Source organism: Hippopotamus amphibius, chromosome 8 (genome assembly GCF_030028045.1).
Source record: "Hippopotamus amphibius kiboko isolate mHipAmp2 chromosome 8, mHipAmp2.hap2, whole genome shotgun sequence".
In the NCBI taxonomy this organism is placed as follows: Eukaryota; Metazoa; Chordata; class Mammalia; order Artiodactyla; family Hippopotamidae; genus Hippopotamus; species Hippopotamus amphibius.
Genome location: NC_080193.1, coordinates 128,574,771 through 128,599,397, shown reverse-complemented (window position 1 = coordinate 128,599,397; position 24,627 = coordinate 128,574,771). Strand labels below are relative to the sequence as shown.

The 24,627-nt window shown below is 36.9% G+C and overlaps 1 protein-coding gene across 9 annotated transcripts in view; it reads left to right on the top strand.

Annotated features, from left to right (window-relative positions):
* The window catches only part of RAPGEF4 (Rap guanine nucleotide exchange factor 4), a 299,086-nt gene that overhangs the window by 177,993 nt on the left and 96,466 nt on the right, over positions 1–24,627 (top strand). Inside the window, exon 1 of one of the 9 annotated variants that reach the window (XM_057744004.1) lies at positions 2,060–2,152. The exons of the other annotated variants lie outside the window; for them this stretch is intronic. The gene's annotated coding sequence lies outside the window, so the exon portion shown is untranslated. Of the gene's footprint in view, positions 1–2,059; positions 2,153–24,627 lie in introns of those variants that run through there. 9 annotated transcript variants of the gene reach the window in all.

The following is a 24,627-nucleotide window of genomic DNA, read 5'->3' as shown; positions in this document are numbered from 1 at the left end:
CTTTACAGTTTCTTATACTACTAAATGGGTTAATAACCTCCTTTTTCTTAAATAAATTAATTTTTCCAGCCTAGCCACAAATTTCCAATTAAGTTTGAAGGAGTGAAGTAATTCCATAATAGGGGGGAAATGATCATATTTAATTCTTTTAAAATCAACTAACATTTATTAAGGGTCTACTGTGTGCCATGCAGATACATACTTTGGTGCTGGAGAGACAAAGTCCAAAAAAACTAATTCTTGACTTCAAAGAGCAAACAGTCTAAAAGCTTAAACAGCCTAGGACAGAGACTGGTTAAACGGATAATTATATCAGAATGTGGTACTGAGAGAGATTGGAGTTAAGTGCCAAAATACCTCACATGTTGTAAGAGCCATGTCACTTGAACCCAAAGGACTTCTGAGAAAAGAATGTTTCATTATTTACCACCCCTAATGGTCTCCTTCTTCAAAGGAATGCAGTTACTAAGTTACTATATATCTCCAGACTATGGAGGATACAGGTGGCAGAAACCCATTTAAAGCCACTGCAAAATCAAAGTCCACATCCACAGGAAGAGCAGGTGTGGAGCTGACCTTGGGCTAATAGAAGCCAAGGGCTCTTCTTCCATTTCTCCCCAATCTTGGAAACATGGTCACCAACTATTCCTGGTTTTTCCCCAGCAGCTACTGTTAGAAAACCTTGGGGAAGGACATGGACTGATCTAGTGTGGGTCATGTGGTCCCTCTACTACAATTCTGAGTCAGTATGGGTGAGACACCACTGTAAGCTCAGCTCTGACCATGGGGAGGTCTGTGCCCAGAAGAAGCAGGGACAGGAAATAGTAGCTGTTCACTGTTCCTCCCCAGGGAGGCACATTCAGCTGACTGCTAAAAAATCAGTCCCCTTCCTCTGGTGTACTCAGATAACATCATAATGCAATCAATATCTCATTTGGGGGCTAGTCTTCATCCCTTGTTTATGAAGAAATAGGACAGAAGCAGTTATGAGAATAATGTTGACATCATGTTTTGCAATAGCTTTGATTGCACTAAGCATTGTGCTTTAGAAATTCCATGCATTCCATTCAATCAGAATCATAATTTCTTTTTCACTGTCTTCTTAACATGTGTAATGTGGAAATTAACAAGATTTGATCTTGTTAAGTCTTTTGAGATACTTAGATGTGGGTTCTGAACCAGTAGATGATAGCGGCACTCTTATTTGTCCTAGGATATTATAGGAATTCTTCTTTTTTATCTATTTGATTTTAAGTCTTTAAAGTCTATGAGCCAAATTTACATTCAGATGAGTCATTGAAGCTTATATTGTGTGCCTAAAAGGAAATGTTTACACCAAGAGTCTAAGATGAAGTCTAGCTAGACACTGGGTTTTTAAAAATCATGGTTACCTTTCCCTAATCATAAAGGTAGTAGTACTTATGTTGAATACTTAGAAACATAAAACTGTTTTTTTTAATCTCCTGTAAATGCCACCATCCAGATATCTGAGTGTTTCTATATTTAATACATAGAAACAAAATTTAGTTTACACTGTACATAGTTTCATATCCTACTTTTTTCAGTGAAGTTCTTTAAAGGACTTTAATATTGCCTCAACCATATTAGAGAATGAATTTCCTCTGCAATAATTTTTGTTTCAAACAACTACCTATATCTTGTAAAAGCTGGTTTTCACATCATCCCCTTCCCATCTTTGGAATTATTTTTGGTTACATTGCTGTTGTTCTTCCTTCATTTCTGATGTTCTGAGTTTCTGACTGGTATTATTTCCTTTCTGACTGAAGAACTTCCTCTAGAAATTCTTGTAAAACAGGTCTGCTGGCTACAAATTCACCAATGTTTTTCTTCATCTGAGAATGTCTTTTACCTTCATTTCTAAAGGTTGTTTTAAAGGATAGAGAATTACGGATTGACTATTTTTATCTCTTATTTTTTATGAACCAATATCAATATATTATCATTAACGAAAGTCCATTGTTTACTCAGACTTCCTTTGTTTTTACGTAGTATCCTATTTCTGTTCCCACATCCCTTCCAGGATATCACTTTATATTTAGTGGTCCTGTCTCCTTGGACTCCTTTGGCTGTTCCAGTTTCTCAGACTTTCCTTGCTGTTGATGAACTGGCAGATTTGAGGGATACTGATCAGGTATTTAGAAGAATGTTCCTCAATTGTGATTTGTCTGATATTTTTTTCAAGATCAGATTATAGATTTCGGGGGAAAGACCATGGATGTAAAGTACCATTTTCATCACATCATATCAAGAATACATACTATCAAGGTGATTTATCATTGTTAGTAGTGACTTTGATTATCTGGTTAAGGTAGTATTTGCCAAGTTTCTCTCCTGTAAAGTCATCCCCTTTCCAGACTGAACTCTTTGAGAAGAAGTCACTATGCACAGCCCACACTTGAGGATAGAGTTATGCTCTACCTCCTTGATAGCAGATATCTACCTAAATCATTTGGAATTCTTCCGCATGGGAGATTGTCTCTTCTACCACATTTATTTATTTATTTATTCAATCATTTTTCATATCAGCATGGACTCAGGGGTGTTTATTTTATATTTTGGATGATAACCCAATATTACTATATTTAATTTTCTTGGTCAAATTGTTCCAGCATTGGCCACTGGTAGCTCTTTAAGTTGGTTCCTATGTTTCTTTGACATATTCCACAATTGTATTTTGTTTTATATTTTTGGACACTTTTTTTTTTTTTAATATATATATATATTTTTTTGGGGGGGGGTACACCAGGTTCAATCAACCGTTTTTATACACATATCCCCGTATTCCCTCCCTTCCTTGACGCCCCCCCCTCGAGTCCCCCCCACCCTCCCTGCCCCAGTCCTCTAAGGCATCTTCCATCCTCGAGTTGGGCTCCCTTTGTTATACAACAACTTCCCACTGACTATTTTACAGTTGGTAGTATATATATGTCTGTGCTACTCTCTTGCTTCTTCTCAGTTTCCCCTTCACCCCCCACCCCCTCCCATACCTCGAGTTCTCCAGTCCATTCTCTGTATCTGCTTCCTTTTTCTTGTCACTGAGTTCATCAGTACCATTTTTAGATTCCGTATATGTGAGTTAGCATACAATATTTGTCCTTCTCTTTCTGACTTACTTCACTATGTATGACAGATTGTAGTTCTATCCACCTCATTACATATAGCTCCATCTCATCCCTTTTTAGAGCTGAGTAATATTCCATTGTGTATATATGCCACATCTTCTGTATCCATTCATTTGTTGATGGGCATTTAGGTTGCTTCCATGTCCTGGCTATTGTAAAGAGTGCTGCAATAAACATTATGGTACAAGTTTCTTTTGGGATTATGGTTTTCTTTGGGTATATGCCCAGGAGTGGGATGACTGGATCATATGGTAGTTCTATTTGTAGTTTTTTAAGGAACCTCCAAATTGTTTTCCATAGTGGCTGTACCAACTTACAGTCCCACCAACAGTGCAGGAGAGTTCCCTTTTCTCCACACCCTCTCCAACATTTGTTGTTTCCAGACTTTGTGATGATGGCCATTCTGATTGGTGTGAGGTGATACCTCATTGTGGCTTTGACTTGCATTTCTCTGATGATGAGTGATGTTGAGCATCTTTTCATATGTTTGTTGGCCATCTGTATGTCTTCTTTGGAGAAATGTCTATTTAGGTCTTCTGCCCATTTGTGGATTGGGTTATTTGCTTTTTTGGTATGAAGCTGCATGAGCTGCTTGTATATTTTGGAGGTTAATCCTTTGTCCGTTGTTTCATAGGCAATTATTTTTTCCCATTCTGAGGGTTGCCTTTTAGTCTTGTTTATGGTTTCTTTTGCTGTGCAAAAGCTTTTAAGTTTCATGAGGTCCCATTCGTTTATTCTTGGACACTTTTTGACATAACTAGATGCTTGTATATTCCCTGTCCCCATCTTAGCAATAGCCGTTTTGCCAAGGATCCTTGGTTCCTTTTATTGAAGAATGGTATTAGAGACCAAGATCTGGGTGGCATGTGTGCTTGTTATTGCAGGGATGTTATTGCCTCTAAGCCCTCTCCACTGAAAGAGCAAGGAAATAGAAGTGGGTATACTAACCCCTTGCATAATGTATATCTATAAATACATATAAATACACACACCTATCTGTATCTACATTTAACTAAGTATGAGTTCATACCAATTTCTCTAACTGTAATCCATTACCAAATGGATCATTCTAGCCTCTTCTTGCTTGTCTGAAACTTCCCACTCTAACAGTGAGAGATTTCACTTGTACCATCTGTCATCTATTTAATTGTCTCATTCCAGCATATATGTGTAGTGGCTTTGATTACCTGTACCCCTATGAGAAACTTTATCAATTAGAATAGAGTGCTTATGTATAGTGTTTTTGCCGTTAGTCTTACAGACTCCGCTCATTTCTAAAATTATCTAAATCACTACCTTCCCTACCTCCCTGGCCCTACTCCTTTCAGTGAGGTTATTTCATACATTTGTAATACAGTCAAATTCTTTTGTCACAGTCTGCATTCCATCCTAGGATCCCTAACCTCCCAAATCATAGTTTTAATCTTCATATGTTAACTTTCATTCCTGGTATTGCAAAGTTCTATGCATTTTGACAAATGCATAGTATCATGTATCCACGTTTACAGTATCACAGAAGAGTTTCAATGCCCTAAAAGGTTTTCTGTTTTTCACCTATCCATCCTTCTTCCATATCTGAAGTGCTGGCAATGACTAATTTGTTTATTCTTTCCATAATTTTGCTTTTTTTCAGAAAGTCATATAAATAGCATGTTATAGTATGTAGACTAGCTTCTTTCACTTAGAAATATACATTTAAGATTCAGTGTTTTGCATGGCTTGAGCATTTTTTTTACCACTAAACAGTATTCCATTGTATAGATGTACCACAGTTTATTCTCCTATTGAAGGACATCTTGGTTGCTTCCATTTCTTGGCAGTTATAAATAAAACTGTGATAAATATTTGTGAGCAGATTTTGTGTGAACACAAGTTTTCAAATCAGTTGGGTAAATACTTAGGAGTACAATTGCTAGATTGTATTGTAAGACTATATTTAGCTTTGTAAGATAAACTGTCTTCCAAAGTAACTATACCATTTTGCATCCCCACTAACAATGAATGATACTTTACTCAGCATCTTCACCAGCAATCGGTATTGTCTGTTTTCTGTATTTTAGCCATTCTAATATAGGAACGTAGTGGCATCTCATTCTTGTTTTGATTTTCATTTCCCTACTGACAAATGATGTTGAGCAAGTCTTCATATGCTATTTGCCACCTGTATATCTTCTTTGTTGAGACATCTGTTAAGATCTTTGCCCATTTTATTTTATTGTTTTAGTTTTTTAAAATTGAAATATAGTTAATTTGTAATGTTGTTAGTTTCAAGTGTACAGCAAAATGACTCAGTTATATACATGTATATATCTATATGTATATATGTATACATATATTCTTTTCCATTATAGGTTATTACACGTTATTGAATATAATTCCCTGTGCTATACAATAGGTCCTTGTTGTTTATATATTTAATATATAGTAGATTGTTAATCCCTAACTCCCAATTTATCCCTCCCTCCCCCCTTTTGGTGATCATAGGATTGTTTTCTACGTCTGAGAGTCTGTTTCTGTTTGTAGAAAAGGTCATTTGTATCCTTTTTTAGATTCCACAAATAAGTGATATCATATGATATTTGTCTTTCCCTGTCTGACTTCACTTAGTATGTTAGCTCTAGGTCCACCCATGTTGCTGCAAATGACATTATTTCATTCATTTTTATGTCTGAGTAGTATTCCATTGTATATATGTACCATATCTTCTTTATCCACTCATAGGTTGCTTCCGTGTCTTGGCTGTTGTAAATAGTGCCGCTATGAACATTGGGGTGCATATATCTTTTCTTTTTTTTTTTTTTTGGCACACGGGCTTAGTTGCTCCGTGGCATGTGGGATTGTCCTGGAGCTGGGATCGAACCCGTGACCTCTGCATTGGCAGGTGGATTCTTAACCACTGCGCCACCTAGGAAGCCCGCATATATCTTTTCTAATCAGAGTTTTCGTCTTTTCCGGATGTATGCCCAAGAGTGAGCTTGCTGGATCATATAGTAGCTCTATTTTTAGCTTTTTAAGGAATCTCCATACTGTTCTCCATAGTGTATACAGCAATTTACATTCCCACCAACAGTGTAGGAGGGTTTCCTCTTCTCCACACCCTCTCAACATTTATTATTTGTAGACTTTTTGATGGTTGCCATTCTGACCAGTGTGAGGTGATACTTCATTGTAGTTTTGATTTCCATTTCTCTACTAATTAGTGACATTGAGCACCTTTTCATATGCCTACTGGCCATCTGAATGTCTTCATTGGAGAAATGTCTATTAAGGTCTTCTGCCCATTTTGCGATTGGGTTGTTTGTTTTTTGTATTGAGTTGTTTGAGCTGTATGTATATTTTGGAAATTAAGCCCTTGTCAGTTGCTTTGTTTGCAAATATTTTCTCCCAGTCCGTAGGTTGTCTTCATTTTATTTACAATTTCTTTAATCTGCAAAAGCTTATAAGTTTGATTAGGTCCCGTTTGTTTATTTTTGCTTTTATTTCCTTTGCTTTGGGAGACTGACCTATAAAAATATTGCTATAATTTATGTCAGAGAATGTTTTGCCTGTGTTCTCTTCTAGGAGTTTTATGGTGTCATGTCTTATATTTAAGTTTTTAAGCCATTTTGAGTTATTTTTGTGCATGGTGTGAGGGTGTGTTCTAACTTCATTGATTTTCATGTGGCTGTCCAGCTTTCCCAACACCACTTGCTGAAGAAACTGTCTTTTCTCCATTGTATATTCTTGCCTTCTTTGTTGAAGATTAATTGGGTGTGGGTGTGTGGGTTTGTTTCTGGTCTCTCTATTCTGTTCCATTGATCCATATGTCTGTTTTTGTGCCGGTACCATGCTGTTTTCATTACTATAGTTTCTGTAGTTTTGTAGTATTATCTGAAGTCTGGGAGGGTTATGTCTCCAGCTTTGTTCTTTTTCCTCAGGATTGCTTTTGCAATTCTGGATCTTTTGTGATTTCATATAAATTTTAGGATTATTGTTCTAGTTCTGTGAAAAATTCCATGGGTAATTTAATAGGGATAGCATTAAATCTGTAGATTGTTTTGGGTAGTAAGGCTATTTTAACAATATTAACTCTTCCAACCCAAGAGCATGGGATATCTTTCCATTTCTTTGAGTCATCTTCAATTTCCTTAATCAGTGTTTTATAGTTTTCAGCATATAATTCTTTCACTTCCTTGGTCAGGTTTATTCCTAGGTATTTTTTTTTTTTTTGATGTGATTTTAAAAGGGATTGTTTTTTTCTTTACTTTCTCTTTCTGATATTTCATTGTTAGTATAAAGAAATGCAGCAGATTTCTATATGTTAATCGTGCATCCTGCTACCTTGCTGAATTCATTTATCACTTCTAATAGTTTTTGTGTGGAATCTTTAGGGTTTTATATATAGAGTATCATGTCATCTGCATATAATGACAATTTTACCTCTTCCAATTTGGACACCTTTTCTCTCTTTCTCTTTTCTGATTGCTGTGACTAAGACTTCCAGGACTATGTTGAATAGAAGTGAGAGTAGGTATCCTTGTATTGTTCCAGATTTCAGTGGGAAGGCTTTCTAGCTTTTCACTGTTGAGTATTATGCTGGCTGTGAGTTTGTCATAGATGACTTTTATTATATTGAGATATGTTCCCTCTATACCCATTTTGGTGAGAGGTTTTATTATAAGTGGATGTTGAATTTTATCAAATGCTTTTTCTGTGTCTATTGAGATGATCATGTGGTTTTTGTCTTTTGTTGATGTGGTGTAACTGATTTATGTATGTTGAGCCATCCTTATGACCCTGCAATGAACCCAACCTGATCATGCAATGAACCCAACCTGATCATGGTGTATGATCCTTCTATGTGTTGTTGAATTCAGTTTGCTGATATTTTGTTGAAGATTTTTGCATCTCTATTCATCAACATCAGTTTTCTTTTTTGGTAGTGTCTTTGGTTTTGGTATCAGGGTGGTGGTGGCTTTGTAGAGTGACTTTGGGAGTGTTCCCTCTTCTTCAGTCTATTGGAAGAGTTTGAGAAGGATTGGTATAAGTTTTCCTTTGTATGTTTGATAGAATTCCCCAGGGAAGACATCCGGTCCTGGACTTTTACGTGCAGGGAGGTTTGTTTTTGTTTTTAATTATTATTACATATTCTATTTCACTTCTAGTGATTGGTCTGCGCAAATCATGTTTCTTCTTCCAATCCATGAACATGGACTATTTCTCCACTTATTTAGATCTTCTTTGATTTCTTTCACTCATGTTCTGTAGTTTTCTGCATATACATCCTGTACATATTTTGTTAGATTTATGCCTAAGTACTCCAATTTTGTTTTGTTGCTATTGTAAGAGGTATTTTTTTTTTACATTTCAAATTCCAATTGTTTATTACTGGTACATAGAAAAGCAATTGATATTTATTTATGACCTTATATCCTTTGATCTTGCTATACTCACTTCTTAGTTCCAGGAGTTCTTTTGTAGATTTTTTTGTGATTTTCTACATAGAACAACCATGTCAGCTGCAAATAAAGACAGTTTTATTTCTTCCTCTCCAATCCGAGTACCTTTTATTTATTTTTCTTAGTATACTAACTAGGATTCCCAGTATGATATTGAGTAGGAGTGAGACAGGACATCCTTGCTGTTAGGGTTTTAGTGTAATCATTTTTACCATATAGTTTTACCATATAGTTGAACTCTTCCATGAAACATTATTTGTAATGGCTACAAAATATCCCCCAATTCTAATACATCATCACTTATTTTTAACCATTCATATAGTGTTACATATTTTGGTTGTTTCTAACTTCTCTCTTCTTTAGTTTTATTTTCTTTGCAGTAAAGCAGAAAAAATCTGCCTCATAAAATTATCGTAGAAAGTAAACGATCCATAGGCAGTTCTTACTGCCATGTCTGACAAAAATAAGCGCTTGACAAAATGCTTTTTTGGTTATAAGTATTATTGAGGCTTATGAAAAATAAAGGATTAGGAGAGCTAGGGTAGAGCATGTGTTTGTGGGCAGAGATTTCTCTTTATATGTCTGTGGAAGCTGTATTATGGAAATATACCAGAGGAGTAAACCAACCAAGAGGCTGGAGCCAGACTACTTGAGTTCAGATGCTGGCCCTACCACGCCCTAGTTATGTGGCTTTGAGCAAGTCGCTTAACCTCTCTGAGACTCAGGTTCATCATCTAAAAAATGGGTTGATAACAAGAGCACCTACCTCCTAAGTTTGTTGTGAGGATTAAATTAGAACATGCATATAAAGTTTTCATAGCATGGTACCTGGCACCCAGTGTACACTCAACAAATGTTATATCCTTTCGATCATAAACAAGTTAATTTGCCTCATTTATATCTCTTAATATATTTTTAATTTTGTTAGCCCAAACTCATAACCACCATCTCCTTTCTGTCTTTCTAATATCAAGATTTAAGGACCACATTCACATTTTGTACTAAAGAAGATAGTATTTTTGCTGCTCTTCTTTTTCCGCCTGGTGCCTCCTTTTTTCAGCCTTCGCTATTTCAAAAATTCAATTTGAGTGCACTATGCCAGCTGCTTTGGTCAGCACTGGGGCACGACGGGGAATGAAACAGACATGGCCCTCCCTCTTAGACCTATAGTCTGGTAAAAATGTCGGAGAGTAAACAAGTAATTACAACTGTACCATGTGTTACTAAAGGAAGTGCAGGGTGCCCTAAAGCAGCACTGTCCCATGGACATAGCACTCACACATGTAATTCTAAACTTCTTACGTTTTAAAAAGTGAAAAGAAAAAGGTAAGAATTTTAATAACATATGTTTAGCCCAATATACCTAAAATATTCCCATTTCAATATATTACCAATATAAAACATTACCAATATATTTTACTTTTTTTCCTTGAATTTTGTCTTCAAACTCCAGCATGTATTTCCCACCTGTCAACTGAGACTAGCCACATTTCAAGTGTTCCATGGTCATATCTGGCTAGTGGCTACCATATTGGACATCGCGGCTCCAGCAGCATTTGGTAGAGGGCCTGGTTCATTTTGCTGAAACTTGAAGGATGAGGACGTTAGGAAAAGGGAGAGGAATACATGTTATAAGCAGAGGGAACAGATTGGGCAAAACCTGTAAAACAAAAGAGTTTGGCATATTTGAGGGACTGGAAAACATTCTGAGCAATTGGAGCAAGAAAGAGGGTGGAAAATGAGGCTGGAGAGGTAGGTAGGGGTGAAATTATGAAGAGCTTTTTGAATAGTGTTAAGAAGCTTAGATTCATTCCGAGAAGAATGAGAAACCATTGAAGGGTTTTAAATAGGAAAGCAGCATGATCAGATTGGCTCTTTTTAAAAATCAGCCTTACTTCAGAGGAAAGAAGGACAAGGACATTATCCATTGAAGGCAGGATAGTTGTGGTTAACTAGAGGATTCATGTACCAAAGCTGCCACCTGCCAGCCATGTGACCCAAGATAGAAGACTTAACCTTCTGTATAGCCTCAGTTTCCTCATCTGTGAAATGGGAGTAATACAAGTACCTCCTCAAAGAGTTGTTGTGAGGATTCAGTAATATAATCCATGTGAACCACTTAGCATATAGCACTTAATATTGTTTTTATCTTCTGCTGAGCCCAGAATAGTCCCTTATAGGATGAATTCGCAAACCTTCCTTCTTCCTCTTCTTTTCTGGAATCCTGTTCTGAAGTACCTTAAACATATGAGATGAGGAAAGAAGGGAGCAACTTCCCCTACCCAACAACCCAAATCAGACAGGAAAACCACTTTCACTATCTTGTCCTTCACTCCAGTCTGTGTGTGCTTTTATACCCTGAGAACAGTTTTTATATGAACTATGTAGTCTCAGAATTTTCTCTGCTCTGTATCTTCATAAAGACTCCCACGTGTTCTTTCTTTTAAAGATGTGGTAACATCACCAAGGTTTAAACTCCTAATGATAAAATGTCAGAAAAAGCAATGATGTTACCAACTGATAACAGACCATTTATTTATGGTGTTTTCAGGCATAGTGAACCATCCAAGGCATTTTACTTACAAAGTTTTGAAACAAGATAACTTAATACACAGGTTAAATCACATGGAGAAGTGTTTCCCTCACTTCTAGTCAAAACAAGTGAGCATCTGAAACTGTTCCTCTTCCTCCCCATTCCTGGTACTATAGGGTCATCTGCATTCTGGAGGGAACCCCACTGTGTTAAAAGAATGAAACTTTTAGTTCTCAAAATCTCTTTCAGGTTTTAAGTGGTAAGACAGGAACATATTAGAAGTTTACTCTTTATTTGGAAAGGAGATTTACTTTAAAATGCAGCCTATCACTTCTTTAATTTTTGAAGCTGCACAAAGCAGAGATTTGTAGTGTTTCCAATGCCAGTTAAAGGCAGAGACAAGAAAATAGGTAAGCAGGGGAGTCTTATTGTCTTGGGTGGGTGTCCAGAGCAAGGTGTATCACCACTACATCAGATTGTGACTGCCTTCCTGCGTTTAGGCTGTTTCTGTTTCATGGCTTCAAACCACCTCTTCCAGAATCTGGAGGTTCATGTAACTGAAACAGATGGGAACAAGATACTTGGTGCTTTCTCTGAAAACAGCCTGTTAATCACTAAATCTTATAATGATTAACCCCAGTCTGGCTAAAAGCTTTAATCAAGGGGCTGTTGGAGCTTTGTGATATGCAGCCGAATGTTTCTCCTTTCTTGAGATTTTGTGAAAATCTGTCCTAAGGATGAGCTATAATCCTTATGTTATTACGCCCCCCCCCCCCCGCAAATAATGTCCACAGTGTAAATTTCTAGTCAATAAGAAGAACACAATAACATCTGATTCTTTCTCGTTGTGCTTACAGATGTTTCAAGTATTTCTAAAGCCTTTCAAATTACTTTGAATAAAGAACCACGACCCTGAGGTAGAAATGCCAGGTTTCTAAAGGATGCTTAAGCCTCTATCAGCTTATTATACCTCCACTAATAGTAAGACTTCAAAATTTGGGATTTTTCTTCTTATGCATACTCTAGAAAATTAGAAAAATGCAAAAGGGGAAGAAAGAAAAATATAAGTACAATCAATGTTTGAAAGTTTAATGTATCACACTACTTACTTTGGCCTTTTAAGATACGCAGTTTGCATATCTAATTGAAAACATCTGCATCAGAGCTACTTGGTTTAAAAAAAAAAAGGCTTTGTTTGGGGAACCTGGTTTACGAGCCAGATGTGAAATGAGCTTGGTGTCTAATGTAGTATGCTACTTTTCTGCCTTGTTTTCATATTTTATATGATACGCCTTTTAGCCTTTTGATCATTTTTGTTTTGATGAGCTTTGTAAAGGCTTGATTCTTGAGACCGTTAATAGGTTTTTGCTATTATAGGAATTTTGCATAGCATAGACCAACCACATTGCTGCTCTCAGGTTCCTGAATCCCTAAAGTGTATCAAAATCATTTGAATGCTCTTGTCCTGTATTGGTAGTAAGATTGTGTTTATTGTGGCTTTAGCCTACTAGGTTGTTTGAGGCAGAAAAAAAATCTTTTAAAATTTCCAATCATTACAGACAAATACACCTACATGCAGAAGACCGTGCAAAAGTCAATTGAGTGCATGATTTCCATTTCAAAGTGTAGGACAAAGAACTCTTTTTCTCATGGTAATTATCTTACCTTTCCCAACTGGGAGTTACTGTGTTATTAAAATAATGGCTTAGGGCATTTTGAAAAGCATGCATTTTAAACTTAGGAAAATGTATTTGTTTTCCTGTTGGAAATTTTTGTCTTAATTGATTAATTTGTTCCACATTAATATTTATTAGTCAGTACAGAAGCCAATGGCTATATTCTAGAGGCCAAAAAGATAGACCATTTTTCTAAGAGTTTATCCAGAAGTTAATCCAGAAATGTCCTATCCAAAGTTATGTTCAATGCAAGCTTTATAATTTGTCAACATGTGGCAAGAACCAGAATCCTTTCTTCCCCTTCCTGTATTTTTCTAATTTTCTACTTCTGGGAATTGATTCTGAGAAAATAATTCCAAATATGAGTGGGTAAGGGGAACTTTTTGCCTAAATCTGTAACATGTTTATACTAGCACATGATTAAAAACAACTTAAAGATGAAATGACAGGAGAACCATTAAATTATGCTATATTTAATGGAATGTTTACATGATGGTTAAAAGAGTTTGTAGTAATATGTAAAATTATTTATGGCTTAATGTTATGTAAAAAACAGAAGATACAAAATTTTATCTATGAGTATGATCACGCGAGTTAAAAATAAAACCAAACCCACACTGAAACAAAAGGAATTAATATGAATATTCCAAAATACTAATCATGGTTATCTTTGAGTATTGGTTTGTATGATTAACATTGATTGATTGTATGATTAAACATTGTATGATTAAACATACATTCCAATGAGCATGCATTATTTTGTAATGAAAAAAGATGAAGACGGTAAAAACCAATAACTCAATATATGATTTTACTACAATTGATAATCTGAAGACTTTCTATGTCTTCTTAACCTGAATCTGTAGTATCTTCACATGCAGCTTGCTATGCTTTATCCCACCTTCTCCAACTCCAGCTCTATGCTACAGCCAAACCAGGGCACTCAGAATACCTCAAACTCTTTTGTCTGTGATTTTGGCTCCAACCTGCAGTGCCATTCTGGTTCCTCCCTACCCATCAAATCCTCCTAAAGACTTTATTCAAATCCCACCTCCTCTGGAGAAGCTTCCTTGAGTCACCTTGGGCAACTGTTGCCCTCTGTCTCTATAAAATACCTGTATGTTGGGGTTCAGCTAAATATGATTTTCATCCATTTGTGCCCATTGACAGTGGATGCACCAGGCATCCCTCTGGCTTTGTGAAACCCACCTGCTGATTTATCAGTGCTGACATTGACAAATGGGTAATGATGACCTGGAAAAGTATATGCATTTCCTGACTGTTTGTTACCTTAATTTAAAAAACCTGTTGTACAAATGGGACCTAGTTAAACTTAAAAGTTTTTGCACAGCAAAGGAAAGCACTGACAAAACGAAAAAACAGCCTACTGAATGGGAGAAAAATTTGCAAATGATATGGCCAATAAGAGGTTAATATCCAATGTATATAAACATTGTTCATACAACTCAACATCAAAAAACAAACAACCTGATTAAAAAATTAGCAGCAGACTTGAATAGACATTTTTCCAGAGAAGACATGCAGATGGCCAACAGGCACATGAAAAGATGCCCAATATCGCTAATCATCAGGAAACTGCAAATCAAAACCACAATGAGATATCAGCTCACACCTATCAAAATGGCTATCAAAAAGAACACAGATAACAAATGTTTGCAAGGATGTGGAGAAAAAGGAACCCTCCTACACTGTTGGTGGGAATGTAACTTGGTGCAACAACTGTGGCAAACATTATGGAGGTTCCTCAAAAAACTAAAAGTAGAACTCCTGTAGGACCTAGCAATTCCACTCCTGGGTGTATATCCAAAAAAACAAAAACACTAATCTGAAAAGATACATGCACCCCTGTGTTCCTAGCAGCATTATTTACAATTACCAAGATACAGAAGCAACCTAAATGTCCATCAACAGATGAATGGATAAAGAAGATGTGGTACATATATACAATGGCATACTACTCAGCCATGAAGAAGAATGCAATTTTGCCATTTGCAACAACATGGGTGTACTTGGAGGGCATTATGCTAAGTGAAATAAGTCAGACAGAGAAAGATAAATACTGTATGATATCACTGATGTGTGGAATCTAAAGCATACAACAAACTAGTGAATATAACAACAAAAGACTCATCAATATAGAGAACAAATGTTATCAGTGAAGAGAGGGAGAGGGGGAGGGGCAACTTAGGGATAGGGGAGTAAGAGGCACAAACTACTACGTATAAAATAAGCTACAAGGATATATTGGACAACACAGGGAATATAGCCAACATTTTTAACTGTAAATGGAGTATAACCTTTAAAAATTGTAAATCACTGTATTATACAACTATAACATATAAGATTGTATATCATGGTGTACCCCCAAAAAAATAATTAAAAAAAAAAGATTGTATATCAACCAACTTCAATTAAAAAAAAAACTAGAAAAAAATCCATTGTAGAGTTTCTACAACATATAATGTTAAATGTGTCACTTATTTTGAATTTAATCCATTACCTAAAAGAATTTGTGAAAATTTCTGAGACTTGACAGACTCAACTTATACCTTCAGAAACCTATGTTCGGTTATAGATAACCACTTGTCATTCACTCAACAGTCAGCTTGTTGGGGCTTCTTATGTGTTATGTCTGAGAAGAATGAGATCGTATTGTGTTTACAATGGAATATATGAATAAATAAAACACACTGATATTTTATTAATACAGTGATCTTCTAGAAAAAGGAATGTTTTGCCAGGTACAGCTAGTATTTAAAACAAATAGCTGTAAAACACCTATTATAGACTGACTTACTATAATACTATTTTTGCTTTGATTTTTCGTGTATTTACATACCTTTGAGGACGTTAATGGTGTCTTAATTAGTAGAGACTTGACATCTGCAACCAGTATTCCAAACTTTTCCAGAATTACTAACTGAATGAATATGTCTGAAGATGCCTAGTTGGTCTAGGCTCACTCTCTAGCCGGGTGTCCTGCTCCTGGAGGCCACCCTCTGTGGAGGGTGGTGGGGTACCATTTTTGCCAGGTGCTTTCTACGTGTTCAAACATATATGCATTCTCTTTTTCCCTCTGAGTCACCCTCAAAGGAAATTTAAGTTCCAAATTGCTACCTGTTGCTCTGTGTCAGGATCATAAAGGACTAGGTGCCACTCAAATGTTGTTTCAAAATCCCAAGATCTCCTTTACTTTTTTTCTATGTATAATAGAGGGCTGGTAAATATTTTCCTGATTTTTTTTTTTGATGAATGAGATTAAGTTAATTTCTTATTCTAAAATAAGTGTTTTCTTCTTTTTATATTGAAGGTTAGCACATACATGTTAAAAAAATGCGTGTCATTTTAGTTCAGTACATTTTCTTTTTTAATTTTTAATTTTTTTATTTTATTTATCTTGGCTGCATTGGGTCTTTGTTGCTGTGCACGGGCTTTCTCTAATTGCAGCAAGTGGGGGCTACTCTTCGTTGTGGCACGCAGGCTTCTCACTGCAGTGGCTTCTCTTATTGCAGAGCACAGGCTCTAGATGCTCAGGCTTCAGTAGTTGTGGCATGTGGGCTCAGTAGTTGTGGCTCGCGGGATCTAGAGAGCAGGCTCAGTAGTTGTGGCACACGGGCTTCATTGCTCTGCAGCATGTGGGATCTTCCTGGACCAGGTCTTGAACCCGTGTCCCCTGCATTGGCCAGTGGATTCTTAACCACTGCGCCACCAGGGAAGCCCCTCAATACATTTTCACAAACACACCCAGGTAAACAGCACTCAAGTCAAGAAACAGAACATCACCACCACCCCAGAAGGAAGCTCATGTTTCCTTCTAGGCACTCCTCCAACTAAAGATAATCTGTTTTTATACTTTAGATAAATGAAATCACCTGGTAATACCTTCTATATCCATCTATATTCTTTCATTTAATATTATGTTTGTGAGGTTTATCCACATCATTACGTGCAGTTGTAAACTGTTTTTGCTGGTTCCACTATAGGAATATACCACAATCTGTTGTCCATTCTGTGGTTGGTGGGCTCTTGGGAACGGCTGTGCTCTGAACACTCAGTATCTGCCTCTTGGTGAATGAATGCTCACCTTTCTTTTGGGCTTTTGTGCAGTGGTACATTTCTGGGTGTTAGGAATACACATTTTTATACTTAGGATCTGTGTGTGGACTTCTGGAAGTCTGCTAACCCCTGAAATTATATGCAGAATTTTGGAGGTATGTATGTGCATCTTGAAGTTTCCATCACTCGTAAGACATCTTCCAAAGTGCCTAAAAACATTCAGAAATACTTAACAAAACAGGGAAAACTCAAAACTGATCTTGTGTCTATCAAGAGAAAAATAAGAGGAAGTCAAGATGACAGAGAAGGATGATCTCATGTCTCTAGGACAATCTGCTTTCAAGAACTTCCTTGATCTAAAGGAAATACAAAGGTGTCAACTTCAAATTAATGTTTCTCCCTTCCGATCTTAAAATACATATTACAGATATGAACTGAAAAGAAATGTTATTCCTAGGAAGGAAGAAACAAAAATAAAATAGTCCACAAATTGTCTGCCAGCATCCAATAAACTTAGCTTTTCCGTATCTAACCATGAAGAGCAAAACTGGAATTTCAGAAATGAAAAGAGGAAAATTCTTTCCATTCTTTTCATATTACGGCCAAGTAAAAACTCCTCAGAGATTTCTCTGCACATTAAATAAATAATGCATAATCTCTGTGAACAAAGCACTATGGGGATTTTGAGATAACAAGAACACAATTTTTATTTTAAGGTGCTTGTCTTGTACTTGGAGAGACAAATATGTAAATAATTGTGGCACAAGCAGTGACATATTTGCAATAATGGAAAATTCAGGAGATACAGAGGGCCCTGAAGATCAACTCAGGACACAATTGCTGTCTGTAGGGAACATGGTCCATAGATCTCTCAAAATCAAGTTCAGGAATACCCTTACAGGATCACTAATCTCCCTATATGGTTCTTTAAATCATTTCATCAAATGCATTGATTATGAATCTTCAAAGCACCACGGGTGAAAAAAATCACCTGTACTGATTTAAGTAGTTTCTATTAACTTCTCAGATTGTATCAGAGGGGGTGTCTCTAATTGGGCCAGTCTCAGTTTTAAACATTTTGTAGCCCAAACCTAGCATTGTCACCCATACTTAGCATCATTTACCAGAATAATCCCCTTTGAATTCTAATGAATCAGCTTAGCACAGCACAGAGGACATTCTCAAGTGTCCATGGAATAAGTTGTTATTTACACATGTTTTTATTCAAACTATAATTACATAACATGATAGTTCATTATATTATAGGTTACTGTGTATAGGCATGTTATTATAAGTGTGTTATTGTTACATAATTTTGAGGATTAACCGCTACCAAATGGGTTTGTAAGAATTATTTTTGAAAATACTTCCAAATTTTAAGAGATGGGAACTTTGCCTTTCTTTCAGGGTATATAAGATAGCTGTAATCTTAATTATATGTTATCTAAATGTGCATGTTTATGTTTATAAATCTGTTCTGTACACTTAAATTTTAGCAACCCAGCTTGGTAGCCATTTCTCCCAGTTTTTTTGGTAGGGCAGGAATGCAAACTCTGGGGTTTTTCAAAGTCCAGTTTTTAGAAGTCCAATCCTATAATTAAAGCTCAAGTATGTGACCCAAACTGCCACTTTTTGCAGAATCCATTTCTTTTGGTGAGGGTAGCAGGGGAGAGATGGGGTTTTGGGGTGAGCAGTGGCAGAGTTTCTGGGATCCATTGTATGTACTTTGTGAGTATCAGTGATGCCTTGTGGCAGAGGCCATGAGGCTTGGCCGAGGGAACCTGCAGTGTGTTTTGAGCCTTGTCCCTGACTAGTCATCCCTCCTCCTGTCTCTGTGGATCTTCCAGAGAGTTTATTATCTGTTAAGAAATTCCTATTCTGCCTCCACTAGCTAGAATAAGGGTGCAGATTGAGATACCCAGCAAATCCTGGAAATACTTTATGCTACTGATATTTAGAGTCTCATTGTAAACACTCCGTTTTCAAATACTGATTTCATAAATGTTGAATGTGATTATTTTTCACCTTATTCCCTGAGGAGAGTAATGTGAGGATTATGTTGTGTTATACCTATGCTTGGGAACCTTATTAAATATTTATATAATGAATTTGGTTGAGATGAGTTATTTGTAATTTAGAGATTTTGAAGTATGTTATTTGTGAATATTAAGCATATTATTCAAATACTCCTAGAGGCCAAATTCATTTTCTTTAATAAATCATAAACACTTAGTTTTCCTGTGAGGTACTTCAGTATTCAGAAAATAAAAGTGGTTGGGAAATGGTTCCTTTAACCAGAAAACATATTGGTTTATTTGTGTAATATAAATCTTGTTAGGGTGATAATCTTATCATTGTTATCCACTAGACTCAATTTTTAGGAAGCATGTTTTAGTAAGGGGTTATGAAGTTATGGATGCAAAGGATGCTACTGGTAGTCATCTAATTCCTTGATGCTCAAAGTGTGGTTCACAGACCAGCAGCATCAGCATTACTAGGCAGGAATGGAGAATCTCAGGTCACACCCCAGACCAATGGAATGAAGATATGCATTTTAATGAGATCCCCATGTCATTCACACAGATATTAAAATTTAAGAAGCACCCATTTTATTCCTTATTCTATCAGCCGTATTTAAAAAAAAGTGGGAAGAGAGGCATTATTAATACTTAATAGTCCTCTCTATTAAAAAGTTTATACTCAGCTGCAAGCCATTGAACCCATTTCTTCGTGACAATGGAAACCACCAGTCATTTCCTTCTCAACATCCCTTCATATGTTACCCCTCACCAATTCTCATGGAGAGTTTTCTCTTCACCTACCCACTGCTGAAGTCTGCGGTAACGAATGAACTCATGGAGAAATTCCTGCATGCATTCCATAAATACTTGAGTAGCTGCTGCATGTCAAGAGCTGGGGGATAGAACAGAGAGCAAAAACAAATTCTTGCCTTCATAGAGCTCACATTTCAGTGGAGAAAACAGGTAAGAAACAACTATATAAAATGTCGAGTATGCTAAGCGCTAGAGGAAGAGGGATAAGGAATGCCAGATTTGGGGCAGGGGTACCATATACTCTAGGAGGGGCAGAACAGGCCTCCCTAAGAAGGGCTGTTGCAGTAGAGACCTGGAGAAGGTGAGACTGTGAGCCGTGGGGGTACTGGGAAGAGCGTGTCCAGGCCGAGTTCGGATGTAGGACTGTCTATTGTATGGAGCCTGGCTTTCACTCTGAGTGGGAGGAGAAGCCGTTGGAGGGGTTTAGGCCGAGTAACATCTGACCCACGTCGGATGTAGGATCATGCTGGATATGGAGTTGAGAACCGTAGGGATAGAAGCCTGTCGACCTCTTAGGACACTATCATGTTACTAGACAGGAGACGACCATGGCTGGGACCAGGCACATACGGCTACTGAGCACTTGAAACATAGCCAAGGAGACTGAGAGACAGAATTTTCTACATTTTAATTAATTTAAATGTAAGTGGCTACATGTGGCTACTGGCTAATATATTGGACTGCCCAGTTATAGAAATCATAGATAATATCACCGTGTCCTTTCTTTTCTCTGGAAAATTAGTGCAGTGTTGGGCAGATAGGCCGTGCTTAATAGGTGGATTAATGATGAGATTATTTCTCTGGCCTCTTTTGACCCCCAAATATCTATGATTCCATGAACCCAAGGTAGTTCTGAGTCCTTTTTGACGTGACCCTTGTAGTTTCTGATAGCTTCCTTCCTGGCTTGCATGACAAAATATTCCAGCCTCATCTTATACGTTTCTTGTCCCTGGAATCAGCCATTTCTCCCAAGAAGACTTGATTTCAAAACTCAAGATGTTTATTGCTACTGGTTTGGTCATTATTTCAAAGCCTTACATATATGTCTTTCTTCTTCCACAGTGAGAATCCTGGGTTTTCAAGGACACAAAGATGCTAGAAATAGGATATCCCATAGTTTCTCATTTGCTTTATCCTTCAGTGTACAAACAGTAGACTCAGGTTAACAATACTACATATTTGTCAATAAATTATTGTTAAGCAAACTATAGCATATTCATGCAATAGCAAACCATGCAGCTACCCAAAATTGCATGTAGGAACAAAAGAAGGATGAGGTAGCTTTTTATGTTCTGATATGAAAAGATCTCTAAGAGACATTAAGTGAGAAAAGCAATGTCAGGCCATTGTACATACCATTTGTGTGGGAGAGGAGTAAGGGACAGAAGACATATTTATATTGGCTGGCATAAGCCAATTAACTTAGCATCTTCAGTACAGAAGCTTTTTCTGAAACATGTTATGTAAACCATTTATGTGCCTTTGGAATGGACCCAGAAGGAGCCCTATTCCCTGGCCTCCAAGAAAGTAGAGTTTCAACCATAGCTTTTCTATATTCATTCTATTTTAAGGTATTAAATAAATGTTATCTCCTAGATTCTACCGTGCCCAGGTTTAAATGTGAGATTATAAAAGGAAATGTGATGGTCTTTTGTTAGATAGCATGTTAATAAGCACCAGTCCACAGACGTTTCAAGAATGGAATCATGTCTCTGAAGCTTATATTCACTTTGTTTCCCAAAAGTGCTCAGCACACTCTTCCCAAATTTGGAACAGGAAGAGAGGCAGTGCTTAATTCTGGACTTTGTAAATCAACTGTACTTCAACAAAACAAAACCAATGTTATGCCAATCTCTGCTGTACAGCAGAGTGACTCAGGTTTACATATATATACATTCTTTTTTTCATATTCTTTTCCATTATGGTTTATCCCAGGAGATTGGATATAGTTCCCTGCGCTATACAATAGGACCTTGTTGTTTATCCAGTCTCCCCCTCCCCCTCGGCAACCACAAGTCTGATCTCTATGTCTGTGAGTCTGTTTCTGTTACGCAGATAGATTCATTTGTGCCATATTTTAGATTCCACATATAAAGTATATCATGTGGTATTTGTCTTTCTCTTTCTGACTTACTTAGTATGATAATCTCTAGTTGCATTCATGTTGCTGCAAATGGCATTATTTTGTTCTTTTTTATGGCTGTGTGTATGTATACATACACACACACCACGTCTTTATCCATTCATCTATTGATGAACATTTAGGTTGTTTCCATGTTTTCGCTATTGTGAATAGTGCTTCTATGAACATGAGGTGCATGTATCTTTTGGGGCATTCTCTGGGTATATGCCCAGTAGTGGGATTGCTGGGTCATATTCTTTCTGAATTATAGTTTTGTCTGGGTATATGCCCAGGAGTGGGATTGTTGGATCATATGGTAATTCTATTTTTAATTTTCTGAGGAATCTCCACACTTTCTCCATAGTGGCTGTATCAATTTACATTCCCACCAACGGTGCAAGAGGGTTCCCTTTTCTCCACACCCTCTCCAGCATTTGTTATTTGTAGACTTTTTAATGATGGCCATTCTGGTCTGTGTGATGTGGTATTTCATTGTAGTTTTGATTTGTATTTCCCTAATAACTGGTGACGTTGAGCATATTTTCCTGTGCCTACTGGCCACCTGTATGTCTTCTTTGGAGAAATGTCTGTTAAGGTCTTCTGCCCATTTTTCGATTGGGTTTGTTTTTTTGTTATTGAGTTGTATAAGCTGTTTGTATAATTCTGGACTTTCTTGACAGAATTTCTTGTTGTGGAAGAAAGGGTGAGTGATGAGACCAAGGCTTAGATTTATAAACAGAGGAGGGAAAGGAGCTTTAATAATGTATCACAGAGTTTATATTTCCATGAAAATTATATTTGTGAGGGTAGATATGCCACAGTGGACAGTGGTCTCTGTGGAATATTATGGAATATTATTTTGCATCTCTTAGCTCCTATTACTGAAATGAAAATTTAATAGTAATATGTTGCTATTACCATTAAAAGAAAACCTGGACCCGATCAGGCCAACTCATAAGGAAAAACTGAACCACTGTGTGTAAGAACTCAAAGAGAATATTCCAACTGGTAAGAATGGGTGCCTCTCCGAAAAGTTAGCATTTTGCTTTTTGCCGCCAAATGTCTGGCTTAGGCATATCTAATAGACATGTAGACAAACCTCCTAGAAAGCAGACACTCAGAAGATCCTATATATTAAAAGAAAGATCATATCTAACTGAGGCTCTCTCCCACCACTAGAAGAAATCAGAAACAATCTTTATTGTAGATGAAAGCTTGAACCATTCTAAAAATGTGCCATCTTGCAGCATTGCCTTAGGTGATGCTGGAGAGGAGCTTGAACCATTTGCTAGCACCTGCTAGAGAATAGTACTCCAGACCAGTCAGCAGAAACATCTAGGCAGCACTTTTCTTGTAGGGACTTCTTTGTTCCAGTTTTATGGACTCACCAAGCAGCTTTTAGTACACTTAAGTCTCTTCTGCTCTATCAGCCTGGCCAAATAGACTCAGCCTGAGACTAAACTGTGGACCTTGGTTGCCACAATTAAAAAAAAACTATGAACATGTATATTTATTTGGTTGGATTGAGGAGTCGCAACTTGGTGAAATATACACATGAAATAATCCCCTTTCCCTGGTAACCACTCCTGAGTTGAATACTTTCTTTCCCACTGGTACTTAGCAACCATAACAAACTCAGTCTTAATCCATAAATTGTTTGTCACTTTGGGCCCTAAAAAATATTATTTCAGTTATTAAGGATTAGTCATTTCCATTTTTTAATTAAGACTTTTTTAGAGCAGTTTAAGGGTCACAGCAAGACTGAGGGAAGGCACAGAGATTTCCCACATACCCTCTGCCCACACAGATGCATATCCTCCTCTATTATCAACATTTCCCACCAGAGGATACATTTGTTGCAATGGATGAACCTGTATTGTTACATCATAATCACCCGAAGTCCATAGCTCACATTATGGGTCACGCTTGGTGTTGTACATTCTATGGGTTTGGACGAATGTATGATGACATATATTCATCATTATGGTATCATACAGAGTATTTTCACTGCTCTAAAAATCCTCTGTTCTCTGCCTGTTCATCCCTGCTCCTCAACACCTGACAACTACTGATCATTTTACTGTTTCCATAGTTTTGCCTTTTCAAAGATGTCATATAGTTGGAATCATATAATATGTAGCCTTTTCAGATTGACCTCTTTCACTGAGTAATATGCATTTAAGGTTCCTCCAGGTCTTTGCGTGATTTGATAACTGACTTCCTTTTGTGCTGAATAAGGATGTACCACAGTTTATCGATCCATTCCTCTATTGAAGGACATCTTGGTTGCTTCCAAGTTTTGGCAATTGTGAATAAAACTGCTGTAAATATCCATGTGCAGGGTTTTGTGTGAACATAAGCTTTCAGTTTATTTGTGTGCCTACCAAGGAGTACAGTAGCTAAATCACTTGTGGTAAGAGCATGTTTTGTTTTGTAAGGAACTGCCAAACTGTCTTCCAAAGTGGCTGCAGCATTTTGCATTCCCACCAGCAATGAATGAGAGTTCCTTTTGCTCTACATACTTGTCAGCATTTGGTTTTTCTTAGTGTTCTGAATTTTGGCCATTCTAATAGGTGTGTGGTGGTATCTCGTTGTTTTGATTTACATTTCCCTGGTAACATGCTGTGGAGTATCTTTTCATGTGCTTATTTGCCATATGTATATCTTCTTTGGTGAGGTATGTGTTAAGGTCTGTGACCTACTTTTTTAAACAGGTTGTTTGTTTTCTTACTCAGTTTCGAGAATTTCTTTATATAATTTTTTTATATAAAGTCTTTTATTACATGTGTCTTCTGCGAATATTT